General features: G+C 34.0%; 1 pseudogene; it reads left to right on the top strand.

The window, feature by feature from the left end:
- The window catches only part of LOC107607692, a 33,995-nt pseudogene that overhangs the window by 15,273 nt on the left and 9,201 nt on the right, over positions 1 to 9,521 (top strand).

Here is a 9,521-nt window from a genome sequence, read left to right as displayed (position 1 = left end):
GACCTTTACACGAGAAAAGTACTCAGAGAAACTTGATGGAACTCCTCCATTACTCTGTTATTGTCGATGTGATGTCTTCAAACATCTTCACTGTTTGTTGGCGGTGCTTCCACTATCGTTCTGGTCGGCCACAGATTTAGACGCTCTTAAACCCACTCCCTTCTGCCTCTATCATGAATGACCTTCCAAGCCCGAAAAATCACTGCCATGGAAGAGGGAGATGCCTGTCCGTCGTCGTTGCTGGTTGGCTAATTCCAAACGTAAAACCGATTTTGGAGAAGAACCCCTGTCTCCATGAAGGTGCCATGATTCTCAGATGACGACGCCCATGGCCAACCGACTCCATTAGACCTACACCAGTGACAAAGAGACTCCTCGATTTGCCAGGTACCTTTCTCCACCCTCCCCAAATTGGAACGGTTGCTAAGAAACCTAGTTTGATGTGTTGGAGTCTCTCCTTAGCTCTGCTATGATTTTCGGTGGAAGGCTCATGCTCCAAATCCTCTCTAATTCTCTCCCATTTATTATTGATTACACGGCTATTATGAAAAGATAAATATTCAAGTTTCTTCTATTTTTACGAAATTGACAAATTCCATATGTTTCGGGGCAAATAGAAAAGGGTATGTTTTCGGGTATGGGCCAGTCAAAGCTCCCAACGGAAAGAAAAAAAAATGGTTACATAAGTTATTCTTAGGTTTTTACCCATTTATTATTCTACTCTCGTGCTATTAGTGTCGTATCTTCTTGTCTGTTGTTGCGACATCGTGTTAGGAAATTATTTTAATTTTCTAATTTGTTTGTGGGCAATACATATATTAATTGTAATCACAAATTATGTTATTTCAAATTAAATGACTTATATAATGGTGATCTCATTTATTGTTTTGAATGCTAAATTGAATAAGTCATTATTACTTTTGATTTGGAATTAAATGAGAATAAAACCAGATATTATCTTTTGTTCTTTAGATAATTATCTTTTGGATTTTAGATATATTATCTTTTGAACTTTAGATACTATTTTTTATTTGGGCTTAAGGGTTTAATAGGTGCCATGCTCAAATATAAATAGGCCTTCAGGGTTTCAGTCCCCAATATACCAAAGCCGCCTTTGTTGCTCTTTCTCCATCAAAAGAGTTGTAGTTCAGCCACCTAGAAATACAGAAGGCTTTGGTTGAGGAAGATCGAAAGAACCACAAGATCCAGACTCTTCCAATAATTTCTGACTTTTATGAGTAAAGGTACGCTTCCGCATTATGATATATTTTTTGGTGATTCAATATGGATGTTCTGGGTTATTGAAATTAATTTATTCCAACAAGTGGTATCAGAGCCATCCATGATTTAGTCATAAAAAATATCAATTTATATTATTTTGTTTGGATTGATATATATGTATGTGCACGTCATATATAATGGGTTAATACTCAAATTCGTCCCTAAAAAATCACACGATCTTCATTTTCGTCCCCAGATGATTTTTTTAATCAAATTAATTCCTGAAAGATAAAATGTAAGTCAAATTAGTCCTTCCGTCAGTTGGATGATGACATGGCACGCCATGTGGCAGGTCAGTGACACGTGGTATGTCACGTGACAGGTCAGTGACACGTGGCATGCCACGTGTCGCTTGACATGTAAAAAAAAAAATTTTAATTATTTTTATTATTTTATGTAAAAAAAATTTTGTTTATTAAGATTTAAAAAATAATATTAAAATTAGTAGTATTAAAAAATATTGTAAATTTAATATTATAAAAAAATTATATAAGGAATAATTTGACTAATTTTTAAAATTTGAGGGATGAAAATGACTTATATTTGGCCTTTCAAGAACTATTTTAACTATAAAAAACTTTTTTACATGTCAAGTGATACGTGGCATGCCATGCCATGTGTCACTGACCTGTCACGTGGCACTTCACGTGATACGTCATCATCCAACTGACGGAAGGATTAATTTGACTTATATTTTATCTTTCGAGAACTAATTTGATTAAAAAAAATCATTTAGAGACAAAAATAAAGATCACGTAATCTTTCAAGAACTAATTTGAATATTAACCGTATATAATTGGTACTGATCCACGACCACAAAGATCAATTTTTTTAATGCGAACGCCCTGGAATGCAACTATTTATATATATACTGCGTGCTTATAACAATCATATTTTGGTTCTTTTTTTTATATGATATGGTATTCATAATATTTATGTTCATTGTGACCGAATATGAACTCTTGGCATTTGGTTTTAAAATATATATGTCATCGCATCCAATTTTTTTTGATATAGTAATAATTGATTTATTTTAAAATATTAATAGAGTATTATTATGATTGTTTTAAATTTAATTGTGTGTCATTAATTTGATACAAAATTAATTGATTATCCTCTTGGATATAAGAATTATTGTACCCATCAATTTTATAAAAATTTAGTTTTGGAATAAATTGATTGAACATTATGATACCAAAGTAGTCTCTTTTGTGAAAATTGATTTATTTAAAATATTAGGAATATGGTGTTATATAGTTCATGCGAATATTGGTCGGCTCAAAGGAATGTCTATATTTGGCCGAATTACATACACATATTGATAGTAAATACATGTTTGGGTAACAAATTAAGAATAAAGTAATGCTTATTATTTATGCGGACAATAATCGGCCCAAAGGAAGTTTATTGTTTGGCCAAATAATAAGCATGGCACACTTTTGTTTATTTTCTATTAATTATGCAATCAATAATCGGCCCAAAGGAAGGTTATTGTTTAGCCAATTAATAGAAAATATATGCGGTAATAAATAGGTTGCGAAATTTAAGTTTCTATGTGCACATTCAGTCGGTCCAAAAAAAGGCTTAATGTGTGATAGGAATTTTGACAATATTTGATTACTACAATGAGAGTATCACTTACAGTTAATTTTTCTATCCAAAAATTGAAAATTAATGTTGTTCTAGATATCTTAATATGGATTTTTTTCCCATTATTTAACTAATGTTTACTGCATGTTTCTTTTGTTCTAATCCAGAAACTATGGCTTTAGCTACCAATGTTTCTGCATAAATTAGCAGTATTCCTATGCTGAATAGTTCAAACTTTAAAGTTTGGAAGGATACCGTGGAGACTGTCCTCGGTTGTATGGATCTAGATATAGTTCTTCGAGAGGAGAAACCCACTTCCACTCTGAAAAACCTCAATGAGGTTAAAATAGAGAAGTGGGAGAGATCCAATCGAATGAGCATTATGATCATGAAACGCTTAATTTCTGAAGCGTTTCGGGGTTCAATTACCGAGGATAAAGATGCTAAATAGTTCCTGAAAGATGTTGAAAAATTCTTTGTTAAGAATCAAAAGGCGGAGGCAAGTAGCCTTTTGAGCAAACTTGTCTCCATGAGGTATAAAGGTAAAGGGAACATAAGGGAGTACATTATGGAAATATCGCATCTTGCTTCAAAATTAGAAGCACTAAAGTTAGAGTTGTCTGAAGATTTACTCGTGCATTTCATTTTGATTTCCCTTCCTGCACACTTTGGGCAATTCAAAGTGAGTTATAACACTCTGAAGGACACTTGGTCCTTAAATGATCTTATATCTCACTATGTGCAAGAAGAAGAGAGGCTACATCAAGATAAGACTGAAAGTGCTCACATGGCTTCATCTTCCCAGTATAAAAGAAAGCGTAATACCACTGCGGATGTGCCTTCTCAGCAGAAAAAGGCTAAGAAACAGGATCATGTTTCAACCTGTTTCTTCTGTAAGAAGGTGGGACACATGAAGAAGGATTGTACTAAATATGCCACCTGGCGTGTACAGAAGGGTATAATTCTTACTTTCATTTGTTCTGAGGCTAGTTTAAGTTATGCACCTGTTGATACTTGGTGGGTAGATTCTGCTGCTACTACTCATGTAAGTGTTACTATGCAGGGTTGCCTGTGGAGTCGACCGCCAAGTGATGCTGAAAGATACATCTATGTGGCAGACGACAATATAGTTGTAGTCGAAGCTATAGGAACCTTTAGATTATGTTCCACGAGTGGATTTTACTTGGATTTATTAGAGACATTTTATGTACCGTCATTTAGACGGAATTTGGTTTCTGTTTCTCATTTGGATAAATCAGGTTATTTTTGTTCGTTTGGAGATAATAAAGTTAGTCTCTTCTATAATTCAAATAATATTTGCTCTGGTCGTTTGGTGGATAATGTATATAGGCTTGAATTAAATTCCTATAATAATGAAATACTGCAAACAGGTATAAAATGAAAACTAAATGAGAATTCGACATCATTATGGCACAAACGCCTAGGTCACATCTCTAAGCAGAGAATTCAGAGGCTCGTGTCGGATGGAATTCTTGGACCCCTAAATTTGGCAAATTTTGAAGTCTGCATTGAGTGCATAAAGGGGAAAAGGACAAACGAAAGGAAATTGGGTGCCGAGAGAGCTAAAGATGTCTTAGAACTGATACATACCGATATATGTGGCCCATTCCCTACTGTCTCTTGGAATGGACAATGGTACTTTATCACGTTCATAGATGATTACTGTCGTTAGGGGTATCTATATTTAATTCATGAAAAGTCCCAAGCCTTGGATGTTTTCAAGTCTTTCAAAGCTGAAGTTGAACTTCAACTTGGAAAGAAAATTAAAGTTGTCAAATCTGATTGTGGTGGTGAATACTACGGAAGATATGACGGTTCAGGTGAGCGACGTCCCGGGCCTTTTACTCTTTTCCTAGAGGAGTGTGGTATTGTTCTGCAATACACCATGCCAGGCAAACCTAGCATGAATGGTGTTGTAGAGCGAAGGAACCGAACTCTTAAAGACATGGTGAGAAGTATGATTAGTCATTCTTCCTTGCCTGAATCACTCTGGGGAAAAGCCTTAAAAACCGCAGTGTACATCCTTAATAGGGTGCCAAGCAAAGCAGTTAACAAAACCCCATATGAAATTTGGACTGGGAAAAGGCCCAGCATAAAGCATTTGCATATTTGGGGATGTCCAGCTGAGGCGCGACCTTATAGGCCGCATGAAAGAAAATTGGACTCAAGGACAATTAGTTGCTACTTTGTTGGTTACGCTGAGCGTTCACGGGGTAACAAGTTTTACAATCTTGCATCAAGGTCTATTTTTGAGACGGGAAATGCGAGATTTCTTGAGGATGTTGAGTTTGGGGGGGAAGAAAATATTAGAAATATTGCTTTTGATGAGGATTCTGTAACTGACAATGATCAAGTCCTTGTGCCTATTACTGTTCAAGATACAGTTACAGTACAAGAGCACAATGAGAATTCTACTGTAGATCCAGTTACAGTACAAGAGAACAATGAGAATATTGTTGTTGCTCAAGATACTGCTACAGCACAGGAAAATAATGAGAATCCTCCTTAACCCCAACCCATACAGCAAGCTCAACAACCTCAAGAAGTGCCATTAAGGAGATCCATAAGAGAAAGGAGAAGTGCAATTTTGGATGAATATGTAGTCTATCTCCAAAAACATGAGGATGGCATTGGTTTGACAGAAAATGACCCAATCAATTTTCTTCAAGCCATGCAAAGTTCTAACTCTGAAAAGTGGATCGATGCCATGAAAGAAGAGATGAAGTCTATGAAAGACAATGACGTTTGGGATCTCGTAGAATTACCTGAAGGTGTGACACCAATTGGTTGTAAATGGATATTTAAAACCAAAAGGGATTCTAAGGGTAATGTCAAGAGATATAAAGTTCGTCTAGTAGCTAAAGGCTTTACACAAAAGGAAGGCATAGACTATAATAATACTTTCTCTCTAGTATCATCAAAAGACTCTTTTAGAACCATAATGGCACTAGTAGCTCATTTTGACTTGGAGCTACATCAGATGGATGTAAAGACAGCGTTTCTCAATGGTGACATTGATAAAACGATGTATATGGTACAACCAGAAAATTTTGTATCAGGTGATTCAAAATCTATGGTTTGTAAGATAAAGAAATCCATCTATGGTCTCAAACAAGCTTCTCGTCAATGGTATCATAAGTTTCATCAAGTCATTACCTCATACGGTTTTGAGGTGAATATCATAGATGAGTGTGTATACCGCAAGTTCAGTGGGAATAAATACATCTTTTTGGTCTTATATGTTGATGACATTCTACTTGCCAGTAACGATATAGGCTTGTTGCATGAAACTAAGAAATTTCTATTGAAAAAATTCGAAATGAAAGATCTTGGTGATGCCTCTTTTGTATTAGGAATCGAGATACTAAGATATCGTTCTCGAGGTATTCTTGGATGATCACAAAAGAACTATATCGAAAAGATTTTAAGTAGATATGGCATGGAAGGTTGTAGACCGATGGACACACCCATTGCTAAAGGAGACAAGTTCAGTCTCAAGCCATGCCCTAAAAATGATCTTGAGAGGACAGCAATGCATGATAAACCTTATGCATCAGCACTAGGGAGCTTAATGTATGCTCAAGTCTGCACACGTCCCGATATATCATTTATAGTGGGAGTGTTGGGTAGATACTTAAGCAATCCGGGCATGGATCATTGGATAGCTGTTAAACGTGTAATGCGTTATCTGAAGAGAACAAAGGATTACATACTTACTTATCGGAGATCAGAAAATTTGGAGATCATTGGGTATTCTGATTTCGATTTTGCGGGATGCCAAGATAGTAGACGCTCTACTTCAGGCTGTATCTTCATTTTGGCTGGAGGAGCTATTGCATGGAAGTCTAACAAACAGACTCTTGTAGCTTCCTCAACAATGGAGGCAGAATATGTTGCTTGCTTTGAGGCATCCAAACATGGCATATGGTTGCGAAATTTTGTCACTGAGCTTCATATAGTGAACGACATTGAAAAGCCATTAAAGATATTTTGTGACAACAAGTCAACAGTTTTATACTCCAACAACAATAAGAGCTTGACAAAATCGAAGCATATAGACATCAAGTTCTTAGTTGTCAAGGAGAAAATTCAAGAAAAACAGATTTCCATAGAACATATAGGAACAAAATATATGCTAGAAGACCCATTAACCAAGGGATTGATCCCTAAAGACTTTCATGAGCACACTGCTCAAATGGGTGTCAATATTTGTGATACCTTGGTTTAGTGGGAGTTTATTTTATGCTATATGTCCTATGATAGATATTGAGTTATTTTTTCTGCAGAATTAAGTTGATGGTTTATTTCATGTTATGTGAAATGTTCATTTTACAACATTTATTTGTGTTTGATCTCAATAAAGTTTTAAAGTTGGACCAGTTGAAAATAGACATGCATGAGATCACTTGGCATGTAATTTCCATATTACTCATCTAAATTTGATCTATGTCGTTAAGTATGTTAGGATGGTGATTGTCGTAATTAGTCACGACATTAATGTGATAAAAGCTACGGTAGTTCCATATCTAATGTATGAGACGGACCAGATTGTTAAAGTAATGAGAGAAATAGCATTCAGATACGCGTATAAAGTTTATAAGATGTGATTATGTCAAGAAAGAATATATGTATTGCCCAAGTGGGAGATTGTTAGGAAATTATTTTAATTTCCTAATTTGTTTGTGGGCAATACATATATTAATTGTAATCACAAATTATGCTATTTCAAATTAAATGACTTATATAATGGTGATCTCATTTATTATTTTGAATACTAAATTGAATAAGTCATTATTACTTTTGATTTGGAATTAAATGAGAATAAAACCAGATATTATCTTTTGTTCTTTAGATAATTATCTTTTGGATTTAGATATATTATCTTTTGGACTTTAGATACTATTTTTTATTGGGCTTAAGGGTTTAATCGGTGCCATGCTCAAATATAAATAGGCCTTCAGGGTTTCGATCCCCAATATACCAAAGCCACCTTTGTTGCTCTTTTCCCATCAAAAGAGTTGCAGTTCAGCCACCTAGGAATACAGAAGGCTTTGGTTGAGGAAGATCGAAAGAACCACAAGATCCAGACTCTTCCAACAATTTCTGACTTTTATGAGTAAAGGTACACTTCCGCATTATGATATATTTTTTGGTGATTCAATATGGATGTTCTGGGTTATTGAAATTAATTTATTCCAACACGTCAGTCTTTTGTTTTTCTCTATTTCGTTGCTGATTTTGGTGCGGCTACCTATATCATTCTCAAGTCATACTATTGGATTTTTTTCTTCCATTGTTGTTTGACATGTTTATGCTTTTAATTTTATTTTTATAATAATTATCTTTTTTATTGTTATTTTTTGGATTTTGCTTTCTATTTGTACTTTGTTAAGTTGTTGCAACTTTGTACATAGTGTGTCCAACTTTGTCAGTATTTTCAATCACAAATTTGTAATCTATTGAAAGAGAACTGAAGTAGTGATAGAATAAACTAATACCTCTTGTAAGAATAGGATGATAATGGTAGGAGTTCTTTTATAATCTATAATCTGTAATCTATAATCTATTATCTATTATTTGTAATCAATAATTTTGTAGTAGTGTGATGCTAGGAGCTCTTCTTTTTTTTTTTATTGTTTATTGATTATGGAATTTTAAATTGTGATTTTCTTTTGGTATGAGAGTGTGAATATGTCTTGTTCAAACTGGTTTCTTGGTTGTTCAGATTTTTTTATGAAGTTAATATTAGATTGTCAAGTTTGATTTAGTTTTATAATTTTTGTAAAAAAATTATATAATTTTTTTACAGGCACAAAGGAATAACCGAGTAATTAAAGATTGAGAGCTTTTCAGATTTGTTGTTTGAGTTGTAACAACTTTGTGGCAGAGCATGGTACAAATTTCTTGGTACGTACTATTACAAATATATAATGTATTAAAATAGAATCCTAATAATACCATAAACCACTACCTTTCGCAATTCTACGATTGTAATGCTAGGGTTTCTTCTATAATCTTTAATTTATAATCAGGAATTTTGTAGCATTGTGTTAACAGGAGTTCTTTTTTTATCAATTAATGATTATGAAACTCTGAATGGTTGATTTTCTTGTGATATGGGAGTGTTAAAACTGGTATTTTGCTTGCTAAAAAATTGTATAAGGTTAATGTTAGATTGTCAAGTCTAATTCAGTTTTTATAATTTTTATAATATTTTTATACAATTTTTCTATAAACATAAAGGAATAACTAAGATTGAGAGCTTCTCCAATTTACTGTTTGTTGAGTTGTTACAAATTTTTGGCAAAATATATCCCAACTTTTTCGGTATGTGCATTCGTAAATTTCTATTCAATTGAAAGAGAACCCATATAGTGATACAATAAACTAATACCCCATTATGATGCTAGGAGCTCTTCTATAATGTATAATAAATAATTTGAGTAAAGTATCATTTTTATCCTCAATGTTTGGGGTAAGTCTCAAAGTTGTCCCTAACGTTTCAATCATCCTAATGAAGTCCCTAATGTTTCAAAATTGACTCAATGTTGTCCTGCAGTTAGGGATCCGTTAACAGAATTGACGGCGGGACAAAATTGAGACGATTTTGAAACGTTCCGGACTTAAAT

This window comes from Arachis ipaensis, chromosome B07, assembly GCF_000816755.2.
Source record: "Arachis ipaensis cultivar K30076 chromosome B07, Araip1.1, whole genome shotgun sequence".
Classification (NCBI taxonomy): Eukaryota; Viridiplantae; Streptophyta; class Magnoliopsida; order Fabales; family Fabaceae; genus Arachis; species Arachis ipaensis.
This window is presented reverse-complemented; position numbering and strand designations above follow the sequence as displayed.